This window comes from Cherax quadricarinatus, chromosome 4 (assembly GCF_038502225.1).
Source record: "Cherax quadricarinatus isolate ZL_2023a chromosome 4, ASM3850222v1, whole genome shotgun sequence".
Lineage (NCBI taxonomy): Eukaryota > Metazoa > Arthropoda > Malacostraca > Decapoda > Parastacidae > Cherax > Cherax quadricarinatus.
In genome coordinates, this window is record NC_091295.1 from 51,420,116 (window position 1) to 51,447,189 (window position 27,074).

Sequence of the window (27,074 nt, forward strand, 5' to 3'; positions counted from 1 at the left end):
TACAGTTCCAGCCTTTTAATGAACAGGAACAAACAATTCATTCTCTTTAGGACAACAAGGAAACACTGACATATTCTACCTTGATTTATAAATCCTTCATGTAATGCTGCATTAATACCCTCCAGCGAACTAAATGTTTCATAAATGAGATGCTTATGCATATATTCTATTGAAATGCACTCAATGTTGAAATGCTTATAAATTTATTATGATTCACTGGCCATTTTCCCACAAGTTAGGGCAAGGAAAAAACACCCTTCATTCAGTAAAGCTAAACCAGTTATGATATTCACAAAATTATACCAGACCTGTGTAACTAAGCCTTTTTAAAGTTCTTGATTATAAATGAATATATGAAGGTAAATAACTAGTTTACATGCTATACAATCGAGATCAAAGAATACAGCCCAAGCAGGTTACCATAGGCAAGGCAGGTAAAATGTCTACTGCATACACTGCTTAAAAGTAATTACCAGTAACTAAAAATTATTTGATGTGCAGTACATTAATAACTATATGCATTATTTTCCCATTACATTACATTTTTGCACATTTTTTAAATGAATATTTTTACCTTGTCTCAGTTTCATTATATAGGTGTGACTTGAGCAAATAGGAATCAGAATCTTAGTGGCTGAAAATAACTTTTTCTTAACATTTTATTTATATATATAAAAAAGCACTGCTTTCTTATTAAATTTAAATATATAATATATAGTCGGACTTGAGTCCTGGAAATGGGAAGTACAATGCCTGCACTTTAAAGGAGGGGTTTGGGATATTGGCAGTTTGGAGGGATATGTTGTGTATCTTTGTACGTATATGCTTCTAAACTGTTGTATTCTGAGCACCTCTACAAAAACAGTAATAATGTGTGAGTGTGGTGAAAGTGTTGAATGATGATGAAAGTATTTTCTTTTTGGGGATTTTCTTTCTTTTTTGGGTCACCCTGCCTCGGTGGGAGACGGCCGACTTGTTGAATTTTTTTTTTTTTTTTTTTTTTTTTTTCCCCAACAAGTTGGCCATCTCCCACCGAGGCAGGGTGACCCAAAAAAGAAAGAAAATCCCCAAAAAGAAAATGCTTTCATCATCGTTCAATACTTTCACCACACTCACACAATCACCGTTTTTGCAGAGGTGCTCAGAATACAACAGTTTAGAAGCATATACGCATAAAGATACACAACATATCCCTCCAAACTGCCAATATCCCAAACCCCTCCTGTAAAGTGCAGGCATTGTACTTCACACCTACCATCCGACTTACGACCTGCTCGAGTTACGACGACTACTTACGACCGTGTTTTTTATGCCAAATTTCTGGGAAATAAACAAGTGTTTGTGTTGTACACAGTGTTTATCCTAAACCTTACTGTATAAAATACAGCACTAACAGCATAAAAAGTAATGTAAAACATGAAATACCAAAATAAAACAAAAGTCATTACAAAAATGTTATGTTGATATTCAGTAGTAAAGTTAGACTTACGACCACTTCGACTTACGACCGGTTTCTCGGAACTGAACTCGGTCGTAAGTCGGATGGTAGGTGTACTGTATATATATTTTTTCAACACATCTGTCATTTCTTATCAAGGCAGGGCGACCCAAAAAGAAAGAAAATCACCAAAAAGAAAATACTTTCATCTTCATTCCACACTTTCACCTCACTCATACATAATCACTGTCTTTGCAGAGGCGCTCATATACGACAGTTTAGAAGTCCCTCCAAACTGCCAATATCCCAAACACTCAAACTATATGGGTTATTTGGTGCTACATTTTGTTTTATCATAAAAGTTTCACCATTACACAATAAAATAATACTTCACTGTTCTTGTAGAAGGCCCTACTTATTTTTATATTACTCTACCTCCTTCAGGAGGTGTTTTGATGCTACTGATGGGCTCTTGTTCCAAAAGAATTTCAACTACCCTTTCCATTATCTAAATCGGGATACCTCCCAGTCTATAAATGCTGTGTGACCCCTGTGGGTGTTCCCATAAATATTATATATATCAACACAGGTGACTAGAACCAACAAATGTATAAAGACATTTACAGTGTATGGGGAACTTATCTAGGTGAAGTTTTGCTCACCAGGAGCTTTTAATCCAATACTGAATGCTCAACATTAAGTCAGAATATATAATCTGGAGGAAGGTGAGGTATGGTGAGGTCACGTCACTTAATGGCCAAAGCTACCTGTGTTTTACACATCTGTATTGCTAAGACATGATTCTAGTTAAAAGACATGTACAGGCACTGCTATGATGATTCTACCTGGCAGTGCCTGTACAAAGTCTCATGATGCTAGTTAGCAGTACCTGTACAGGTCTTATGAATTCAGCCATATTCCCATTCATAAAATGTTAATTAATGTTTTTATAACATGCATTATATAATTATTGTTAAAGTGGCATAGATACTTATGATTTTTGATCCTCATGTCTAGGTCTCACTGTATCCCCTCTATACAATTTAATTTTTCAAACTTCACATGAAAGACTACTTTGGCTCTGGAAGTTCATTAGAAGTCTTACTGGTGAAGTCTTAGATGCTGGTACTGGAGATAGTGCTCACTCAGATTTCCCCAGTTAGAAAATTTTTCAAGATATTGCCTGCATTGGAGTTTGGAAAACTGATGAATCTGCTTGGAAATTTGTAAACTTGTGTTTTTTTTTTAATATATGCTGTTCTCTGCATTTATAATCTTAAATGAAACAGGGAGAGTGGGTGAATAAAGTGCAGCTTGGTGGAAAAAAGTTAAATATACTTGCATTCCTCTACAAGATATTCTGGGCTACAAACCTTTAATTTCTGAAGAAAAACTGACTATCACTTTTTTTTTTAGGGTCATTTTGCGAGTAGTAATGTATTAAGCCACCTGTTATCAGTTTGCAGTAGCATATGTTAAAATTCAGTGAGATACGACTCAAAATTGTAATGACACTATTGCAAATAAACCACGGTACAGGCAGGGATGGAACTCACGGCTAACGAGTTGTAAAGCTCCAGATTGATGCATTAACCACTGGCCCAGCTGGCTATAATAAAGATTCGTCCAGCGGCTAGGGAGTTTTACGAATCACTAGTCGTGAGTTCAATCCCTGCCCGTACCATGATTTCGGCGAGATATCCAAAAACTGGAGTTTTCAGTCCTGTTCTTCCTCCAGCTGGAATTTAATAAAGGCTCTGTGTTGTCTAGATTTAAGCAGCAGGTTGGAAAAATTCATTCTCCTATGATCAATAGTCAAGAATTCAGTCATGTAATGAAGCTATGACACTTGATGGAATGGAAGACCTGAATCTCCGATTTCAAATGTTCCATGGCCCGGGCACTGTATAATCCTACGGGTTTAGCGCTTCCCCTTTGATAATAATAATAATAATCAAATGTTCCATGGAACACATTCCACAATAGTGGAATAAACTATGGGGAGGTCATTGTTTTATTTTCTTTTGATATTCCAGATATATAGCCCAGAGTACCTTTAAGAGGACAGTAATTATCAGTATATCTCTCCAAACTTCATTTTCACTCCCATTTTGTTTATGACTGTAAACACAGAACACAGCCTATTAAAAAAAAAAAAAAAATTAATTCGAAGTTGGCACATTAGGATACTTGTCATTCTCTCATACTCCAATGTAGTCTACATCTCCAGGATCTTCCCAGCTGGGGATCTCAGAGTCACTCTTTAGTACCAGCATTTAAGCACTCTCCAGAAAGAAGTTAATAGCACAACCAGCAAAGGAATTACACTTTCATTTGGAGGTTGCAACAAGGTCTGTGGGGGGTGGGTGGGAGGAAAAGACAGACACAGGGATTAATGAGAATGTTTAATGTGCTGTGCACAATAATAATGCACTATCATATGTAGAAACACTAGTGGACATCTTATGAAGAGGGATGAGGCTAATCCCATCATAAAAGTACTCTTACAAGAGCTATTGTCCAGAATCAGTTGTGATGTCTGAGCATTACAGTTGTACAACACATTTGGAGCTTTAACATGTAAAGAATGTTGGCCATGTTAATCTTACAGGACAGGGTGATCAGGTGACCCCGCCTGCTACAGCTGACCTCACCACATTTGACCTTCCTTAGACTATACTGTATTGTCTGTTTTATTATATCGAGGGAGTTCCTGGCAAGCAAAATGCTATTTAATTGAAAGCTTTCTCCATGTTACACATGGGTGTTCTTTGTACAAATATTGCTTAACCATTTGACTGTCGCGGCCGTATATATACGTTTGCGAGGTACCGTGTTTGACGTATATATACTCAAATTCTAGCGGCTTCAAATCAGGCAGGAGAAAGCTAGTACGCCCACATGTGAGAGAATGGGTCTGTGTGGTCAGTGTGCACCACATAAAAAAAATCCTGGAGCACGCAGTGCATAATGAGAAAAAAAAAACTCAGACCGTTTTTTTTAATTAAAATGCCGACTTTGTGGTCTATTTTCGTATAGTATTTGTGGTTGTATTCTCGTTTTCTTGGTCTCATTTGATAGAATGGAAACTATATTATAGAAATGGAGGTGATTTTGATTAATTTTACTATAAAAAGAACCTGGAAATGGAGCACAAAGTACAGGAAATGTTTGATTTTTGCCGATGTTCAAAAGTGAACAAATGATGTCATTGTCCAATAAATGTTTGAATAAAATTTCAAAATAAAAAGCAAGAGTAATATCACAGGGACCTGGAGACATGACTGATGAACAAAGAAAATGTTATTTTAGAGCCAGGAATGTCTGCATTGTTCATTCTGGACCTTATTTTGAAATTGTCATATTTTTTAATTTTCGTGAAATTGGCCAAATTGCAAATTTCTGACCATGTTATTGGGTAGTTGAAATCGGTAAATGGGCAGTTTCTTGTACTCAATCGATAGAAAAAATAGAGTTCTGAAGAAATAGTTATGAGTTTGGTTGACTGGAATAACGGAATTAGCCGAAAATAGGGCTCAAAGTGGGCGAAAGTGCCGATTTTTAAATATCGCTGAAGTCGCTAACTTCGCGAGAGCGTAATTCCGTCAGTTTTCCATCAAATTTCGTTTTTTTGGTGTCTTTACAATCGGGAAAAGATTCTCTATCATTTCATAAGAAAAAATAATTTTTTTTTTTTTCGAATATTTTGCGACACCAGAAGCAACTTCAGGATTTGGCCCTTCGACAGTCAAAGGGTTAAAGATTAAAAGCATGTAGTAAGAATAACATGCATACAATACTGTAAAGTATAAATAAAATAGAATGAGGATGTATTTCAGAAAGGTGGTGGTAGGTTATAGGAAAGTCAAAATTAACTATTTATCATACGAGGGAATGACAGGTTAGGCAAGCAATGGACAAGGTTTTCATGTAACAAAAACTTACATAACTTAAAGATTAAAGATACTTTATTTCAGCATGATACAATGTTTGTACACTTGCATAAACAAAGAATATTACTGTACCATGTTAGTGTTTTATTATAGTCGCTAAATACCACTAAATCCATGAGGGTTAAGGGTTATACAGCATTAGACTTCATAATTTTATACAACGCCCTTCAATTTTTGGGTCTTGTCGTAGCCAAGACAATTGCAAGAGTGGCAAGAATTTACTCCACAAGATAATCATTATTTTCTGTGTAATTTTGAGTTATATTTCACATTGTTATTGTGGTGGCTATTTTCCTTTTTCTTCACTAGCTTTTTTTAAAAGTAGTTCTAGTCATAATGCTTTGATTAATAATGGTAAAAAATGTTTGAGCATCTATAGCATAAAATTAACTTTAAGGGCAAAATATGAACACGTTACCATGCCAGTTGTTTCCTCACTAAGATGGGTGACCCAAAGATTTTCATATACTGCAGATGGATGTAAGTAGAAACAGTCTTAAATGGCTTGAATGAAGTGAATCTCTGAGGATAGAAGTGTTTGCTATGAAAATTACAAGCATTGCTCTTCCCCACTACATGCAACTTCATTATCATTCCACACTAAGTAACCTGTATTTAACCCTTAAACGGTCCAAACGTATATATACGTTCACTCGCGTAGCGCCCCAAATTTTTTGAGGAAAAAAAAAATCTTTTCTTTTAAAAGGAAAAAAGAGCATATGGTACCCAGGCATGCCCAATTATTTTAATATGAAAGAAAACGTATATCTACATTTGGGGTGCTACGCGCATTAACGTATATATACGTTTGGACCGTTTAAGGGTTAAAGAAATGAGAGATGAAAAGCATTTTTTTTTTTTTTACATTGCCTTTAATGCATGTTACAAACTAAGTGGAACAATGGGAAGCTTTCCCTGTTACTCGAGTTTTTTTTTTTTTTTTTTTTTTTTTATCAGTCAAGAAAAAAAAAATTCTGTACATGTGCACAAGAAAGAATGTCTATATAAAAAACATAATAGAGAAATGTGTAGTTTTGAAAGAATATACCTCCAATCTTGTGCAATCAAAACTAATATTAATATAAATATATAGAATTGCTAAACCCATAGGGACCATGAGACTTAAATCATTGCCCCTTTGTCTTAATGGCAAAATGTTTATCAAACATGGTCAAGTCTATTACTTGTGTATTTTAAGAAGCACTGATTATTAACAAATGCAATTATTACTATTATTATTAGTTTATTGTATTTATAAAAAGCATTAAGTCCATGTGGGTCTTTTCATTTAACATGTGCAGTTCATTACTATGTACAGGCATATGCAAGTTTTTAATGGCTGATATATACTTTCAATTACCAAATTTTCGTTCTGTATAATATTCAGTGGCAGTACAGTAATTTGTATGGCAAATGTATTGCTTTGTTTACTTTTATGACACTTATTATTATTTAGTTAACTCATCTAAGCAAGCAGCATGATAGGCACTCTTTTTTATGTGCCACCATATCCTAATTATACAGGTAGTGTGGTTTTTTTTTTTTTTTTTTGTATTCTTGATATGAATAGTCAAAACCTGGTTTGGCAAATTATATGCTAGAAAGATCTGATGATCATTTATTTAGTATTGGAATCTCTTGCAGATTGTTGCAGACAAGGAAAAACCTATTTTGAACTATTAACCAAAATACGCCAGACAACAAAATAATTTAAAAATATGGATACACTTTTTTTTTATGATTTTAGGATGTTATTATTCATGCAATATAATACGAATGGCAATATTAATGTTAATTGAGGCATTAAGACATCTTTGGCTGAAAAAATTTTAATCAGTAAGAGTGGGTGCTGTATAAGATCAGATTTATTTTAATGATTTGTTGAAATAAAGATTATCACTGAAAATGAAATTACTGTATCGTGAAACTAGTAGCATTTCTTCTTCCATGTGTAGTTGAAAGTTAAATCATAATTCATAAATGTCTTGCCTAAAAATATAAAAATGGCTTTAAATAATGATTGTTTGAATTTCAACATTTTACCATACATCTTAGTTATGAAAATGACTTTGTAATCAGTCTAATGTCTCTAGAGTATTTAAAGAAATGCAAATAATTTTAATGTTTAAGTTTTAACATGAATATAGTTTTTTTTAGGTTATCTTAAATGACACAATGTATAATTTTGTGGCATGCAAAGTAGTGGACCTTGAATGATGTCTAATGCATGATTTAACACATCTGTAATTGTATACAGTAGGGCCCCAACTTACATTAATGTATTTTACTGTTCTGTACACGGAACCTATTTTTCCCCAAGTCTGTTGGCAGTTTGCAACTCTCATTTCAAATGACAATATAGCTGCACTTAATACTAAATGCCAAAGCTGCAATAATATTTATTTGGATCAAACTATTGACAAGACCTATATAATGTTTGTTCATGTTAACATTTTTAGCTTTGTTCCCAAAGATTTCCAATACACCAATCAATAGGCAGGACGAGAGTAAATTCTTGGGAATACACCTGGACAGTAAACTAAAATTCAACACCCACATCTAGAACATTTCTAAGAAAAAAAAATCCACAACTGTGGGCATTCTCTCAAAAATACGTCATGTTCCCCAAACATCCTTGCTCACTTTGTATGAACTAATCTAGCTATACCTCACCTGTGGTACCTGCACATGGGGATCAGCAACAGCTTATCATGTTTACCCTATTGTTACTCAGCAAAAATCAGCTCTCAGAATACTTATTTAGGTTACAGGCAACACACGCCCCTCTTAGTCAAAGGTTTAAATTTACAACATCGAAAATATTCACATTTTCTACTGTGCATGCTATGTCTACAGGACAACTCAGAGCTTAAATTCTATCTGGAGAGCTGCATCAGAACACATGGACAAAATACAAGGAAAAAACATCTCTAACATTCCATGTGTGTCTCAACCTGTTCAAAAATTCCTTGCAGAGGCCTAAAAATTTTGAACTCACTCCTTGAAAATACCAGAAGGTCCTCATCTACCAACATTTCTGCATTGTTAAAAAGCATCTATTAAATCTCACATAAATATTATATCCATTAACCATGTAAATTTGCTTGCTTTGATTTTACCACATAGATCACTCCATAAAATGCATGTCATTGAACTGATGTAAATTCTCTAATTTATTTGTAACTGACCAATTTATCAGTCACTAACTGTCTTGTTGTACTTTAGTGTAGTGAATTATACCAGCTATACTGATGCTAATTAGTGGCTTTCTTTTGTGCCTACATTTGTATCAAATTATGTATATCTACTCTTAACTTCTTTGTATGGCTCAGAAGAAACAAAACTAATATTAACTTAATTTTAATAGGAAATAATGTAAAATGGATTGATGCATTCCTAAGTCCTAATTTTCTGGTTATAATGTCAGTTAATTTCCACCCCTCTTCCCCCCTGCCCCCCCCCCCACAAAATATTTGTTACCCAATCTTGTACTATTTCAGTATGCATTTAAAAAATACAGTGGAGATGCTGAAATGAGCTTAAATAGAACATCAGTAGAGTGTTTGCTTCCAGATACCATTGAAAGCATGAAAGCACTCCCTTTTGCTAAGTAATCCCCACCATTGAAAGAGCGAGTCATTTGTTCGTAAGAAATTAATTGGGTTGAAAAATGGGTGTCTTATGTGCAAAACTTCGGTTGGGGCCCTACTATGTTATGTAAAATGCAGTGAGATCACCAATAGCTGATTGGCTATGTAAATTATTATGCAAGGAATGGAGAACACACTCAGGTGCCTTTCAGTACAGACCAGCATCTTCAGAGGTTTGAGGAAACATTACTTCAAATCTTAACTGTACTAGAGGTGAAAGGCATCTAAAATTACTCTGTTCCTAATGGCATGTTTTGTACAGAAAAAAAACAAAAATGCAATATATACTGTGTGCACGTCATTACTTTTAGTTGATAATTTAAGTGCAGAATGTGAAATTAATTATTTTGTTATTAATCCATCCTCTATGCAGAATTTTTCTGTAGATTTTCCATACATTTAAATTATTTAACAATATTAAAAATATGAAAATGATCCCTAATTATGTCAGGGGTGTAATTGGCATGTGCTGCTCTATTTGTAGTATTGGTAAAGGCACATACATTATTGACAGACTAATGAAGAGGGAGCTGTATATAGTATTTTTAAGGAACATAGTTACTTTTGTATTAAATAAATCATGAAAGTAAACAGTAGTCTGCAGACTCCACTTCTTGCTCATGTGAGTGTCTTCTACTGGCTTTTGCAGTACCATTATATATTGTGTGTAACTGATATTTACATAGCCATGCTTGTCAAAGTATGTAGTTTTTTATAGTCTGTTACAACATGTAACGGATAAATATGTAATTTGTACTGAAATGTTTAGAATGTGGTAGCTAAAGTTTGTGAACCAATAGATAAATTTCACGTAATTTCTCAAGAATTCATATTACTCTTTTAAATTTAAAGCATTCTTATGTACAGTGTATGCATTTGTAAAAAAAATCTGTAATTAGAGCTTAAAGTGACAGGTAGATCTTGTGTATTTTATGTTCAGCTTGTTTTTTCAAAGTATCGGGTAGTGGAGTATAAAAATGCCTTTCAAAATACAGAGCATATTGGTAGAGAGCCATAACAGCACTATAACAATTTGGCAATAGGTTGCTTTTTGTCATGTTCAGTATTACATGAAATTAACTTTGTGAAGAAATTCTTCATTTTCTAACAGTATCCCCTTAAATCATGATAGATGTCTACATCTAGACTCTACTGTATCTAAATGTCTGCCTGTATAAGGTCTGCTTTATTTAGTATTTAATTATATTATCCTGTTGTATGGACATTCACATTACTGTAAGAATGTGTAATTGTAGCCAAAGGGAGAAATAAGTGTGTATATTGAGTATCAGGAACTCTTGATATTTTTCCTTTGATCTGATATATGCTGTGATTTACAGCATTTGTTTCTATGTCATTGTATTTTCCTGTATTGTACTCGCTGTACTTGGATTTTACCACAAAGCAATTTCATAATTGCCAAATATAAAACTGCAGTACATACTATAACAAATTATAATAGCAGCCGCTGTAAGCAACAATGGCGTATTCCATGTACTGTATTTTAGTATTAATTTGCATAATGATTAATTTACATATATGAAACTGTTATAGGTATTATTCTTTGTTTTTGTAGCAAAACAGATTATACTGTGATTATACTTGTTTCTGTGGAACTCTCTCATCTTGGAAGTGGTGCATTGAACTCTTTTCTTGACACCCTGTTACTTGCAGCATTAATGGACTATTCATTGAACTGTGGATTTTACTGTACTTTTTGTATGAATTAGTTGGAAGACTATTTTATTGTATCATTAATCAATAACATACTAGTCAGTACATCAAGAGTGTTATTATCATTTAAATGTTTAGCTACATATAAACATCTTTTCTGTATGGTATGTAGTTGTACGAGTGGAACTTCTCTCTTGCCTGCCATGAAAGATCATCATAGGCAGGATATCTGTTTAAGAATATAGAAATTTACTGCTTGTGTAGAACTAAAACAGTCTGCTTGTATCGTCTCTATCACTATCTATATATAATAAGTCAGGTGCTGTATGCGCCCTATGGGTTAAGTGCTCTTCAGGAATGTAATAATACAGTAGTAATATAATCCATAAAAACTGAAGATCAGGCACTTAATCTACACAATAACAAAAGCGTAAGATGTGGGAGCAAGTGGAGAATAAACCCAGCGAGAAAGATATCAAGAGTGTAATTAGCATTTTAGTTCCAAAACTTTTCAATCTTCTCCAGTCTCCTTGAAAAATATTGCAAGAACAAAGGTAGAAACCTTTAAGAGGACATCGAAAAGTTATTGCAGGATGTGACAGATCAGCACAGTTGTGATGGCTATGAAGGCCCACCTACTAGAGGGAATTTCTTGAATCTTACCTAAATTGCCTCTTATTTTTCCCCAGGCACTGTAGGACCACTATAGGTTTAGTGCTTCATGAATATAACAATTCTCCTCACTATTATATTCATAAAATGCACCTAACCCATAAAAGTCACAAAACTCAGTCTGAGGGGACAGCAGTTGGCCAAGGAAAGTAGGGCAACAAATGAACTTATAAAATAAAAAGGAAAGCTGAAGTTGCCATAATAAATCACTTTTCAAGAAGTCAAGAGTGCATCTGTACTTAAAGTAGGGCATTCATTCAAAAAGGAGAGCAGGTAACTTGAGCACCCAGGTGCTAAAGAACAAAAATGAATCCTACGTGCTCTATGGTAATTGGAATAATTTAACAAAAGGTGTTTTAATGTCAACAATTCCTGACAAGTTAACTGGAGTATACTTAGAGTGTGTTTTGGGGGGTGAACATCCCCATGGCCCAGTCCATGACCAGGCCTTATGGTGGATCAGGACCTGATCAACCTGGCTGCACACAAACCAATGTAGAAACCACAGCCTGGCTGGTCAGGTACCGACTTTAAGTGCCTACCCAGCTCCCTCTTAAAGACAGCTAAGGATCTATTGATAATTCCCTTATGTATACTAGGAGGCAGTTGAACAATCTTGGGCCCCTGACACTTATTGTGTTGTCTTTGTGTACTCATGGCACCTGCTTTTCATTGGGGATATGGTGCACCGCCGCCAGCACAAAGGTATACCTGGAGAGGGTTTCGGGGATCACTGCCCCCGTGGCTGTCAGACCTGGCCTTGTGATGGATCAGGGTCTGATCAACCAGGCTGTTACTGCTGGCCACACGTAAACTGATGTACGAACCACGGCCTGGCTGGTCAGGTACTGACTTTAGGTGCCTGTCCAGTGCCTTCTTGAAGACAGTCAGGGGTCTATTGGTAATCCCCCTTATGTATGCTGGGAGGCAGTTGAATAGTTTTGGGCCCCTGACACTTACCGTGTTGTATCTCAGTGTACTCGTGGAGCCCTTTCTTTTCGTTGGGGGAATGTTGCATATCCTACCGAGTCTTTTGCTTCCATATGGAGTGATTTTCGTGTGCAAGTTTGGTACTAATCCCTCTAGGATTTTCCAAGTGTATATTATCATGTATCTCTCTTGCCTGCATTCCAGGGAATGCAAATCAAGGTACTTAACCGTTCCCAGTAATTTAAGTGCCTTATTGTACATTGTGTCATAAAAGTTCTTTGTACACTCCAGGTCAGCAATTTCACCTGCTTTGAAGGGGGCAGTTAGTGTACAGTAGTATTCCAGCCTAGAAAGAACAAGCAATTTGAAGAGAATAATAAGCTTGGCATTTCTAGTTTTGAAGGTTCTCATTATCCATCCTATGATTTTCCTATCAGATGCCATAGATACATTGTTGTGGTCTTTGAAGGCGAGATTCTCTGACATTATCATTCCCTGGTCCTTCACATTACTTTTTTGCTCAATTGTATCATTAGAATTTGTTGTATACCCTGATACAGTTTTAATTTCCTCAAGTTTTCCTTATCCGAGTAGTTGAAATTTTTCTTCACTGAACTTCATAATGAACTGTTTTGAGTGGTCCATTTGGTTAATGTCCACTTGGAGTCATGCGGTGTCTTTGGTGGAGGTCACTGTCATGGCAATTCGGGTGTCATCCGCAAAGGAAGAGGTCCTGAGTGCATTTCCGAGTGATAGGTGTATGGCAGTCTTGTCATACACCTATCAATTGCTAGCACACTCAGCTCGTACACTGATGTCCGGTGGTCAATCCCTGTTATGACTGGAAACATTAAGATGTGTTTCCTTAAGACACCTGCTGTCCATATTCACCTGTCAGTAAAATAGGTACCTGGGTATTAGTCAACTGATGTGGGTTGCATCCTGGGACAAAATTTACCCAATCTGCATAACGAGGAGCTTACTATATAGTAGTATGGCATTGATGTCAACTAGGCCTGCATACCTTGTACATGTACTTTTAGAAATAATGATTATTTATAATATTTACTTTTACACGTATATGCGCAAGGTATACAGACCTTGCTGACATCAGTGACATACTACTTTGTTAGGCAAAGCATTTTGGGCAAATTAGGTCAATTTGGGCCCCAGGATGCAACCCAGACCAGTTAACTAACACTTACCTGTAGTTTACCTGGAGAGAGTTTCGGGGGTCAATGCCCCCGCGGCCCGGTCTGTGACCAGGCCTCCTGGTGGATCAGCGCCTGATCAACCAGGCTGTTGCTGCTGGCTGCACGCAAACCAATGTACGAGCCACAGCCCGGCTGATCAGGAACTGACTTTAGGTGCTTGTCCAGTGCCAGCTTGAAGACTGCCAGGGGTCTGTTGGTAATCCCCCTTATGTGTGCTGGGAGGCAGTTGAACAGTCTCGGGCCCCTGACACTTATTGTATGGTCTCTTAACGTGCTAGTGACACCCCTGCTTTTCATTGGGGGGATGGTGCATCGTCTGCCAAGTCTTTTGCTTTCGTAGCGAGTGATTTTCGTGTGCAAGTTCGGTACTAGTCCCTCTAGGATTTTCCAGGTGTATATAATCATGTATCTCTCCCTCCTGCGTTCCAGGGAATACAGGTTTAGAAACCTCAAGCGCTCCCAGTAATTGAGGTGTTTTATCTCCGTTATGTGCGCCGTGAAAGTTCTCTGTACATTTTCTAGGTCGGCAATTTCACCTGCCTTGAAAGGTGCTGTTAGAGTGCAGCAATATTCCAGCCTAGATAGAACAAGTGACCTGAAGAGTGTCATCATGGGCTTGGCCTCCCTAGTTTTGAAGGTTCTCATTATCCATCCTGTCATTTTTCTAGCAGATGCGATTGATACAATGTTATGGTCCTTGAAGGCGAGATCCTCCGACATAATCACTCCCAGGTCTTTGACGTTGGTGTTTCGCTCTATTTTGTGGCCAGAATTTGTTTTGTACTCTGATGAAGATTTAATTTCCTCATGTTTACCATATCTGAGTAATTGAAATTTCTCATCGTTGAACTTCATATTGTTTTCTGCAGCCCACTGAAAGATTTGGTTGATGTCCGCCTGGAGCCTTGCAGTGTCTGCAATGGAAGACACTGTCATGCAGATTCGGGTGTCATCTGCAAAGGAAGACACGGTGCTGTGGCTGACATCCTTGTCTATGTCGGATATGAGGATGAGGAACAAGATGGGAGCTAGTACTGTGCCTTGTGGAACAGAGCTTTTCACCGTAGCTGCCTCGGACTTTACTCTGTTGACGACTACTCTCTGTGTTCTGTTAGTGAGGAAATTATAGATCCATCGACCGACTTTTCCTGTTATTCCTTTAGCGCGCATTTTGTGCGCTATTACGCCATGGTCACACTTGTCGAAGGCTTTTGCAAAGTCTGTATATATTACATCTGCATTCTTTTTGTCTTCTAGTGCATTTAGGACCTTGTTGTAGTGATCCAGTAGTTGAGACAGACAGGAGCGACCTGTTCTAAACCCATGTTGCCCTGGGTTGTGTAACTGATGGGTTTCTAGATGGGTGGTGATCTTGCTTCTTAGGACCCTTTCAAAGATTTTTATGATATGGGATGTTAGTGCTATTGGTCTGTAGTTCTTTGCTGTTGCTTTACTGCCCCCTTTGTGGAGTGGGGCTATGTCTGTTGTTTTTAGTAACTGAGGGACGACCCCCGTGTCCATGCTCCCTCTCCATAGGATGGAAAAGGCTCATGATAGGGGCTTCTTGCAGTTCTTGATGAACACAGAGTTCCATGAGTCTGGCCCTGGGGCAGAGTGCATGGGCATGTCATTTATCGCCTGTTCGAAGTCATTTGGCGTCAGGATAACATCGGATAGGCTTGTGTTAATCAAATTTTGTGGCTCTCTCATAAAAAATTCATTTTGATCTTCGACTCTCAGTCTGGTTAGCGGCTTGCTAAAAACTGAGTCATATTGGGACTTGAGTAGCTCACTCATTTCCTTGCTGTCATCTGTGTAGGACCCATCTTGTTTAAGTAGGGGCCCAATACTGGGCGTTGTTCTCGATTTTGATTTGGCATAGGAGAAGAAATACTTTGGGTTTCTTTCGATTTCATTTATAGCTTTTAGTTCTTCCCGCGATTCCTGACTCCTAAAGGATTCTTTTAGCTTGAGTTCGATGCTTGCTATTTCTCTGACCAGTGTCTCCCTGCGCATTTCAGATATATTGACCTCTTTTAGCCGCTCTGTTATTCTTTTCCGTCGCCTGTAAAGGGAGCGCCTGTCTCTTTCTATTTTACATCTACTCCTCCTTTTTCTTAGAGGAATAAGCCTTGTGCATACATCGAGTGCCACCGAGTTAATCTGTTCTAGGCATAAGTTTGGGTCTGTGTTGCTTAGTATATCTTCCCAGCTTATATCGGTTAGGACTTGGTTTACTTGGTCCCACTTTATGTTTTTGTTATTGAAGTTGAATTTGGTGAATGCTCCCTCGTGACTAGTCTCATTTTGTCGGTCTGGGGCTCCTCGCATACATGTCTGAACCTCAATTATGTTGTGATCTGAGTATATTGTTTTTGATATGGTGACATTTCTTATCAGATCATCATTGTTAGTGAATATGAGGTCTAGTGTATTCTCCAGTCTAGTAGGCTCTATTATTTGCTGGTTTAAATTGAATTTTGTGCAGAGATTTAAAAGCTCGTGTGAGTGTGAGTTTTCATCAGAGCTGCCTCCTGGTGTTATTACTGCAACAATATTATTTGCTATATTCCTCCATTTTAGGTGCCTTAAGTTGAAATCCCCCAGGAGCAAGATGTTGGGTGCAGGAGCTGGAAGATTTTCCAGACAGTGGTCAATTTTTAACAGCTGTTCCTGGAATTGCTGGGATGTTGCATCCGGAGGCTTGTAGACTACCACAATGACTAGGTTTTGGTTCTCGACCTTTACTGCTAAAACTTCCACTACGTCATTTGAGGCATTAAGCAGTTCTGTGCAAACAAGTGACTCTGCAATGTACAGGCCAACCTTCCCCTTTTGCCTGTTCACTCTGTCACATCTGTATAGGTTGTAACCTGGGATCCATATTTCATTGTCCAAGTGATCCTTTATGTGGGTCTCGGTGAAAGCCGCGAACATTGCCTTTGCCTCTGCAAGCAGTCCACGGATGAAAGGTATTTTGTTGTTTGTTGCTGGCTTTAGACCCTGTATATTTGCAAAGAAGAATGTTATCGGACTGGTGGTATTGTTGGTACTGGGGGGGGATTTTTTTTCCGGCATTAGTATCTGTATCTGTTGGTTTGGAGTGGAGGCCATCGACTGTGGTTCCACTCCAGGAATGACTGGATTTGGTGTACGATTTCTGCCATTTCCTGCCAGTTTTTTTTCCTTCCTGGCACTAAAAAACCTCTCCCTCTTGAGTGGCTGTGGCTACCCAGGTTTTCCCATGGCCTGGATGTTTTGTATCTTTTTGTCCCCTTTAGATGGTATGCCTGGCAATTTAAGTTATAGCACAGTCTTTCCTGTACTGAAGAGGTACACATTTCAGGGTGAAAAAGCTTACAGGAAGGGAGTTTGCATTTTCCTGTTGTCATATGGGCATGGCATTTTCTAGGGTGGTCATAGTTGCACGTCCCATCTGTTTTTCCAGATTTCCCATGCCAGCAGATACCAAGTGCATAGTATGTGCACAGGCTTGGTTTCCGCTTGCCTTGGGTTTCTGTGACTGTATTCCCTGTTGGTGCATGTTTCCCTGTCTTACTTCTATCCTCCCTAGCACCAACAATGGAGCTCCCACCAGTTGTTTTTGGTAATTTATCCTCACTATTGCTATTGGAGTCCTCTTGTTTGCTATTTCCTGCGGAATTTCTAGTTTGCAATATTGGTTTTATCTTATCTTTGAATACACTTGTTTCCCTACTATTATACTGCTAAGTGAACAGGCACAGCAGGTGTCTTAAGGAAACACATCCTAATGTTGCCACCCATACCGGGGATCGAAGCATGGACCTCAGAGTGTGTACTCACCTAGTTGTGGTTGCAGGGCTCGAGTCTCAGCTCCTGGCCCTGCCTTTTCACTGGTCGCTACTAGGTCATTCTTCCTGCTCTATGAGCTTTATCATACCTCTTCTTAAAGCTATGTATGGATCCTGCCTCCACTACATCACTTCCCAGACTATTTCACTTCCTGACAACTCTGAAGAAATACTTCTTAATATCCCTGTGATTCATCCGAGTCCTCAACTTCCAACTGTGACCCCATGTTGCCATGTCCCATCTCTGAAACATCCTTTCTCTCCACCTTGTCTATTCTTCTCAGTATTTTATATGTCGTTATCATATCCCTCCTAGCTCTTCTGTCCTCCGTCAGGTTGATTTGTTTTTCCCTTAACCTCTTCTCGTAGGACATGCTCCTTAGCTCCAGGACCAGTCTTGTTGCAAACCTTTGCACTTTTAGTTTCCTTACGGGCTTGGCTTAGGTGTGGGTTCCAAAACTGGTGATGCATACTCCAATATATGCCTAACGTACACGGTGTACAGGGTCCTGAACGTTTCCTTATTGAGATGTCTGAATGCTGTTCTTAGGTTTGCTAGACGCCCATATGCTGCAGCAGTTATTTGGTTGATGTGCACTTCAGATGTGCCCGGTGTTATACTCACCTCGAGATCCTTTTCCTCGAGTGAGGTTTGTAATCTCTGGGCCCCCTAGACTGTACTCCATGTGTGGTCTTCTTTGCCATTCCCCAATCTTCAGGACTTAGCACTTGGTGGGGTTGAACTCCAGGAGCCAGTTGCTGGACCAGGCCTGCAGCCTGTCCAGATCTCTTTGTAGTTTTGCCTGGTCCTCGTCCGATTGAGTTCTTCTCATCAACTTCACATCTGCAAACGGGGACACTTCTGAATCTATTCCTTCCGTCATGTTGTTCACAGCACCGGTCCTAGGACTGACTCCTGTGGAACCCTGCTCGTCACAGGCACCCACTCTGACACCTCGCTACGTACCATAACTCTGTTGTCTTCTTGACAGGTATTCCCTGATCTATTGCAGTGCCTTCCCTGTTATCCCTGCTTGGTCATCCAACTTTTGCACTAATCTATTGTGTGGAACAGGGTTAAACATCTTACAGTCCAAGTAAATGAAAGATACCCACCCCTCTCTTGTCTTACTGCTGTCACCCTGTCATAGAACTCCATTAGGTTTGTGATGCAGGATTTCCTGTCCCTGAAACTGTGCTAGCTGTCGTTGATAAGCTCATTCCTTTCTAGGTGCTCCACCACTCTTCTGATAATCTTCTCCATGACTTTGCATACTGTACTTGTCAGTGACACTGGTCTGTAGTTTAATACCCCTCAAGGAAGGTTCCTTGATGTTGGTGAGGGTCTCTTGATTTAGGGAATTGGATCTGTGCTCCAGTTCCCCGAATTAAGCTTGAATGCCTTCCACATCTCCCCCCCCTAGGCGCTGTATAATCCTCCGGGTTTAGCGCTTCCCCCTTGATTATAATAATAATGTAGTCTAATGCTTCGTATCTGTCTCCCTTTTTCAAAAATTGGGACTCTGCTGTATTCTATGCCTCAGGCAGTCACCCTATTTCGATAGATGTGTTGAAGATTGTTAGTGGTACACACAGTGCCTCTGCTACCTCTCTCAGGACCCATGGAGAGATGTCCGGCCCCATTGCCTTTGAGGTATCTAGCTCACTTAGCAGCCTCTTCACTTGAACATTAAAATGGTATGAAATACCGACAGGTTGTTAGGTAAGACACATAGGTAACAGTTAGGTATCTATTTCGAAACGTTTCGCCTACAAACGTTTCGAAATAAAGATACCTAACTGTTGCCTATGCGTCTTACCTAACAACCTGTCGGTAATTTATACCATTTTAATGTTCAGTCTGTCAGACACTGCAACACAAGGGTATCTTGGTACAGACCTGAAATCAACTTCGACAACCTCTACTAGTGAGAACGGCTGGATTTGAGAGGGACTTCACCTCCCAACATCTGCGTTCTACTAGTGACCTACATCTCACCTCCTGGCGCTATATAAGGCTCCATCCTGTCACTTCTACTCCATATTGTTTTAGACTACGGAACAATGCTCTTCTCCAGACTGAGGGACTGACCACCTCAAAACTTTAAGGGTGATGGACTGATCACATCGTCTTCAAGTCTCTTCTGCTTCTATCAACTTTTCTGTACTCGACTGAAGAAGCCTACCATGTAGGCAAAACGTTTCGAAATAAAGATACCTAACTGTTGCCTATGTGTCTTACCTAACAGCCTCTTCACTTCTTCCTCGGTTGTATGTACTGTGCCCAATAGCTGATGGTGTACCCCACCCCTCTTTTCTCGAGTCCCTTCTGTGTCCTATGTGAACACTTCTTTGAAGCTCGTGTTGAGCTCATCACATACTTTGCGGTTGTTTCTTGTGATCTCCCTTCCTTCCTTCCCTAGCCTGATTACCTGGTCCTTGACTGTTGTTTTCCTCCAGATGTGGCTGTACAACAGCTTCGGGTCAGATTTGGCTTTCGCTGTTATGTCATTTTCATATTGTCGTTGTCCTCCCTTCATACCTGTGCATATTCATATATATGTTTGTGTGTGTGTGTGTGTGTGTGTGTACTCACCTATTTGTGGTTGCAGGGGTCGAGTCACAGCTCCTGGCCCCGCCTCTTCGCTGATTGCTACTAGGTCCTCCCCCTATTGAGGAAACGTTTCGCCAACCAGCGGCTTCAGTCCAATGCAGGGAAGACCGGAAGACAGTTTTAATCGTGTATTCAACGGAAGAAACTGGCTGGCGAAACGTTTTAACAAATTCACCCAAATGTTGCACAGATGCATCACATTCTTCAACTTGCCTGTTTTTAAAACCACTCATATAATTATTACAACTCTTATTATAATAATAGAGTGGCACAAATTAATTATTTTCCCAACGTTTTTAAAGTTAGGCCGCGCGCGCTATCACCCCTCCCCCCTTTTCCAAAATTTATACTCCCTCCTTCCTTTCCCGCCATAAAGGATGTCCAAACCTTATGAATAATATCCCTATCAGATTTGTAATTTGAAAACATTTCCAATAAATCTTCCGAACATCAAAAAGAATGCCTGGAAGAAGAGGTTAAAAAAAAAAAAGATCTCTAATGCCGGCCATAAATTAGAACAAGGACGCAATAATATGGGAACCCACGAGCCTAAAGTCTTCATACGAAGTCATAAATTTAAGGTGATTGGCGCCATTAAAGGTTGAATAATTTTATGGTAAAGACTTATGTTTCTTCAGCTTACATATATTCCTTTTTTTTGGAGTGTTTGAAAGGGGGGGGGGAATAGGGAATGGGTGGATTTCAGGGAGGAAGGGGGATTAATGGTTTAAGTGATTCGGGTAATAAGGTTTATGGAGGTAAAGGGGTTAAGGGGTCCTAAGTATTAAGGGAAAAGTTTAGGGAGCTGAAGTAATAATAATTATTTCTACAAGTACATGTACAAGGTATACATGTACAAGGTGTGCAAGAATGGTATATAATACCGACAAGATGAAATTAAGACAGGTGCAACATCTGGGTATCTATTGTAGACGTTTCGGCATCCAGTGGCTTTATCAATACAAATTCTAGGACATAACTTGAAGACAGTAGAACTATGTACAGAAGATGAGGTAATCAGTCCCTCAACCTTGGAATAGGTGCTAAGAGCACCATAGTCGTGGAGATTCTGAAGCAGAAGCAAGGAGCCTGGCGCTTATATAGTAATGTCAGGTGTAGCAGACGAGGGCATAGTCACTGGTAGGCGGGATTCCCCAGTGGAAGTAGGTCCTTCCCAAAGAGATGGGTTAGTTGTAGTAGTAGTTGTCGTAGTCGTGAAGGTTATGTACATGTTCTCAGAATCAAGATTTCATCTTGTCGGTATTATATACCATTCTTGTAAGTAAGTTTATTCAGGTATACACAAATACAGTTACATAGAATTATCATACATAGCAGCATATGTGTAGAGAACCTAGGATAACACAAAAAAGTCAGACAGTGACTTATTTCCATTGGGGTCCTTTTACATTATAATATAAAGGTTATAATATTTTCTTATTATTCTACAATGAAGATAACATCTTATTATCATACTAAAAAGACTATCTACTACACGAGGGTCATTAAGACTATCTACAATACGAGGGTCATTACTAGGAATAAGGTAAAATTTACACGTATGTTAGCTAAAAAATAGAAAATCATTCCCCTCCCTTTCTGTAGCTACATTCATCAGACACCTTTTGGCACTCTTCTTGAACTGGTTCATGCTATGACTGGCTTTGACATGTGCGGGCAGTCTGTTCCATTCCTTTATTGCCGTACAATAAAAGGTGTTTGAAGCCTGGCCAATGACTGTGGGTACTACAAAGTTGTGCTCTCTCCCCCTTGTACTATGATTGCTTTGGTTCCCAACCTTGACAAAGTTGACAGCAAGATATTCTGGACATTGTTTGAGAGCAATTTTATAAACATGATTTAGCTTCAGTTGTTTTACTCTGTCTTCAACATTCAGCATATCCAACTGCTGTAATTCATCCTGGCCTACATGTTCTCTTGGTCCCAGCCCCAGGATGAATCTTACGATTTTGTTCTGGGTGATTTGCAGTCTATCTTTCAGTTTTTTTGTCAAGGCAGAGTACCAAGAAGAGCAAGCGTAATCCATATGGCATTGTATAAGGGCTAGACATAGGGTCCTGCGAGCCTCAGTAGGTAGACACTGTGCTTGTCTATACAGGAACTTCAGTCTGGCATTCGCTTTCTTTATTACACTGTTCCCTATCAATTCTCCTGACATGCATGGGTCAAAGGGGATTCCCAAATATTTTACTGATGAAAACAACAAAGTGATGGGCTCCCCATTACATTGAACATTAAAATTATTTACCCTTCTCAGTTTATGTTTCGTGCCAAAGAGAATGGCTTCAGTTTTCCCTAGGTGTAATGATAGTTTGTTGTCTACTAACCATTTGCTGCAGGACTCCAGTTCCAGTGTTAAAACATTAGCAATATCTTGTGGGTCTTTACCTGACACTAACAGAGCACTGTCATCTGCATACAGTAGGAGTTTGCACTTGACACTGATAGGCATATCATTGACATAACATAAGAATAATAAGGGACCCAGAATACTACCTTGGGGAACTCCACATGTTATCGGCAGGGGTTCTGATTCTGTTTTGTTGATTTTGACTATTTGTCTCCTGTTGCTAAGGTAGGACTTAAACCAGTCTACAGAACCTATACCGATAGCTTGAAGTTTATTACATAATATATTGTGGTTGACAGTATCGAAGGCCTTTTGCAGGTCTAAGGTTACCATACCTATGAGGTTCCCCTTTGACATTTCAGTTCTCAGGTAATCCATCAGATTAATAAGGGAGGTGTCGGTTGAGTAGGATCTTCTAAAGCCCGATTGATAGCTATGGAGAATGTTGTTGTCATTAAGGTACTTAACTACTTGAGAATACACCGCCCTCTCTAGAATTTTAGATATTATACTGAGTATACTAACAGGCCTATAGTTGCTTACATCAGACCTACTATTTTTCTTGAAGATAGGAGTAACTCTGGCCTCCTTGAACCCCTCCGGTACGGTATAAGTGGTGATTGATAGATTTATTATGTGAGCAATAGGGATTGACAGTTCAGAAGCACCATCTTTTAGGAACTTAGACGGGATGTTATCAGGGCCTGTGCTCTTAGTTGGGTTTAACCTGCTTAGTTCTTTTTGAATAAAGTCATGAGATACACTTACTAGTTGACAACTGTTTGGGGTTACCCCTTTATTGGTATAGTATGTTTGAAACTTATCAGTGTGTGTTAAAGGTATTTGATGCAGCTGGTAGTTTACTTACTAGTGTTGATGCAACAGATGTGTAGTATGAATTAAAGCAATTTGCCACCTTAGATGTTTCGTGGCATACCTCATTATCGATAGTGAGTACTATGTTAGACCTATCTACTGGCTTATGGCTATACCCCAACTGTTTTAGTTGTTGCCAGAGCTTTCTGGGGTTATGCTTATACTCTTCAATTTTTGAGCAGTAGTGCTTTGCCTTTGCTCCTTTTATAAGCCTCTGTACTCTGTTCCTCACCCTTTGGAATTCATTTAGTGCTGCAATATCCTGTCTGTTTGCTTTAAATCTTTTTAGCAGCTGGTCTCTGAATTTCATATTATCTAATATCTCAGTATTCATCCAGGGTTCAGTTCTTCGTTTAATCCTAACCTCTAACTGGTGCAATATTATCAAGGATGGTAGTGAACATTGTTTTGAATTTTTCCCAGGCATCGTTTACGTCCGTGCAACTTGTTATCTCTGTCCAGTCACAATTGTGTAGCCTATTTACCAGTGTTTCTTTACTGTAGTTTCTAGTTGACCTCATTTTTATTGTCCTGTGTAGGCCTATCCTATCCCTAGTGATTTTCCTGGTGCAGTAAATGATGAAATGATCACTAAGACCTGTGGTAATGACGCCTGACTGACTAATGTTCTCAGAGCGGTTACAAAGTATGTGGTCAATTAGGGTGGCTGAGAACTGCGTGATCCGGGTTGGAGTATTAATTAGTTGAGTGTAACTATTTAATCCTAGAATTTGCTTATACCTTTTGCATAGCCCGTTATTTTGCTGCTGAAAACATATATTGAAATCGCCCAGTATTATTGTCTCGCAATTGTTTTCAACTCCGGACAAGACTCTGGAAAAGTCTTCTAAGAACTGGTCCTGGGTAGGAGGGCGGTAACTAGTTTCTACTAAGATGGGTTTGGTCTTAGGAAGCAGCACTCCAAACCATAGATAGAATCTCCAGTTTATTGTTATTTAAATCAGGTCTTGGGTTGTAAGCTAAGTCATTTCTAATGTAGGCACATACTCCACCACCCTTTCTGTTCCTATCTAAGCGTTTTATATTGTAACCATCTATTTTGACCTCGTCGTCAGTCACCGTATCATCTAACCAAGATTCAGAGATGGTTATAACTGCCGCCCTAATTTTGTTAGCTAGAATCCTAATCGCTGCCAATTTAGGAAGAAGTGATCTTGCATTGACATGAATAAAGTGAAGGCCTGTTTTCATAAAACAATCATAATCATCAATATATGGCAATGGGTCATTTGTATTAAAATTAGGTAAATCAATGTCATCACTGTTAAAGGGTAACTGTGCCAAAGTGCATTTGTTACACACAAAATGAATTCTGGCACCGTTGCTATAATTGTACATACATCCATCATGCACCCACCCCTTACACATTTTACATAAGGTGCCTTTTCTGTTTTTCATGCGTGCTTTAGTACAGTGTATGCACCTGTTTGGTAGTGTTTGAGATAATAATGGCTGTATTGTCTCACATTGACCTATGTATGCATTACATATGGAGTTAAGGTTATCATTCCTAGCTACTAGACAGTCATTATCGCCGTCATTTATCTGTCTGTTTTGCCTCTGCACAATAGTTTGAGGTCCTGGATTAATTTGGATATCACCACTTAAGAGCGCTACAATAAGAGCTGTGTGCCACTGTTTGTTTGGGTATGCGGTGTGCCATACCTTGCGGCGATAGTGATATTTACTTTTCTGGTAGGATGGCAACTGTTGGGCTTTTACTGTCCAGGGCGCTGTTACTCCATTCACCTTTTCCAGCCCCCATGACTGATTTCTTTCTTCATGGAATTGAAGAAGAAATATAAATATAATTATGGCAGCCTGTACCCCCCTAATGCCTGCCATTTTCACTCTTCGCTCTTTTACTCATACAATAATATTTATTTCTCTTTTCCAGTCCCTAGTACACTTAGTGTGAAAATTTGTGTGGACTGCCTCCAAGTGAGTCGCCTACCCTGGCAAACTCTGTTGACACCGAGCTCTGAGGTGGGTACCTCAGCCTCACAAGTGGCTTATAGAACAGATTTTCACAAATGATTGGTATTGCAAGAAACTTTGCCTGCATGCACGTATAAAGGACTAACTTACTTGGTGTTGCAGCATATATCCTGATCTTCAACTTCCTAAGCCTAGCTTTAGCCCCTTTGGACTTCCCCTTGGGAACCACGTGCAACCGGGAGCATTAATTCCTGCAATATTCAATCGTTATTAGTGTCCTGCCTGCACCTCAGAAATTCCTATATCCAAGAGGGTATGTATCCCCTAGTAAAATTATGCAGACTCAGACACTAGCTTCTGACGGCTCTGAGACGCTGGTACTTACTGGGCATGCTCTCTCTGTAGCACGCCGAGCCCACAGTAACTCAACCCACAATCTCCTAAGATACTGGCCAGATCCTACGGGAAAGGGTGAATATCTCGTCTTACTGTATGGGCTGATGGAGGAGATCATCTACGGTACATCGAGGTGCCTCTACCAGATTTCCCCAGGTCTCAGATGTGAAGACACGTGGGGGCGCCGCCTGCTGTTCACGGCACGTCTTGTCCAGTCGGCGTCTATCGTAAGAAGGACGCTATTCTGTCTTTGTGACCTGCGCCCCGCCATTCAAGCTAGGGCTGCCAGTTCTCCCTAGCTAACTTATCCTAATGTTTGCCTACATTATCGGCCTATTACTACCTATGTTAAGGTCTTAGGTCTACTCTATCATTATCTACAGATGCCTTAGTAAACCTAATATGAGTGTACTACCAGTAAACCTACCTACTCCTTCCCTGAAGAGTAAATCTATAAATTAAATAAGCTTACCAACCGCCAACCAGAGAATGCCGTGTTTGGGAGGGTTTAAGGGCCGCTCGGCTCAGACGACCAGACGCCCATGCTGGATCTGAGCTGTGGAACTATTTGGACCAAATAAATTTCCACACTTAGTATCTGCTTTAGCAATCACCACTGAATTACTAGTAAAATTTCCTCTTCAAAACCCTCTTCACTGCTCACTTTTCCCTTAACTTCACAAAACCCTTACAGTTAACCCCTTATTACACACTCCCCTTCCCATCTCACTCCACAGTCTGGCTTCCCCAATTAATTTCTAATTCCTTTCCATTCTGGTAGATCAGAAAGGCTTAATCTACGGTTTTATCCTTCCAAATCCCCCTCAGTTCCATTTATCGGGGGTTGTGTGGTGTTGTTGACTGCCTGACCTGTTGTGCTGACTCAGCCATTTTTAAAACACTGAGGGGAGTAACGCCACCTACAACCTGACTTTCCTTGAGTTTATAGATATATTTGGCGTTTTCTGCTATGATTCTCTCACTGTACACTGGTCAGCTGAATATAGGTCAGCTACTAAAACATTAACCTTGACTGTTTAACTATTCACTTCTTTCTCACGACTGGCACTGAGGGATATCCGACCCATAACCTAGGAGTTTTGTACTGTTGATTTGACGATGTCTCCTGTGTTTCCCTCTCGTTAGCACTGGTACAGGTGATATGATGGTGGTACAGATATGATGCTACTGTCAACAGATGAACGTCAGTAAAGATGAGAATTTCACTTCACTAGTTGTACTAGTTGTACTAGTTGGAGTTCGACCGCGAGGCAGCTGTCAGGTGTGCCACAGGCAGTGTGTACTCAGTTCCTCAAGCTTCAACATCCGTGCACACGAGGGCCTGGGATCTTCAGTCAACTTGGCGTCCACCAGGACGTTGCCATGTCCCTAGGACAGCTCTCCATCTGGCTGCTAACGGAGCCACTGGCTTCTTGGACCTCTTGGGGAGGGTCGATGGTGCTCGTGCAAGCAGCAGATCCTGGGGCAACTTGC

The 27,074-nt window shown here is 39.3% G+C and overlaps 1 long non-coding RNA gene across 2 annotated transcripts in view; it reads right to left on the reverse strand.

The window, feature by feature from the left end:
- LOC138854312 (uncharacterized) overlaps window positions 1-27,074 on the reverse strand; it is a 63,927-nt gene that overhangs the window by 7,137 nt on the left and 29,716 nt on the right. The window contains exon 4 of one of the 2 annotated variants that reach the window (XR_011393516.1): window positions 5,810-5,913. The exons of the other annotated variant lie outside the window; for it this stretch is intronic. This is a non-coding gene — a long non-coding RNA (uncharacterized lncRNA). The remainder of the gene's footprint in view (window positions 1-5,809; window positions 5,914-27,074) is intronic. 2 annotated transcript variants of the gene reach the window in all.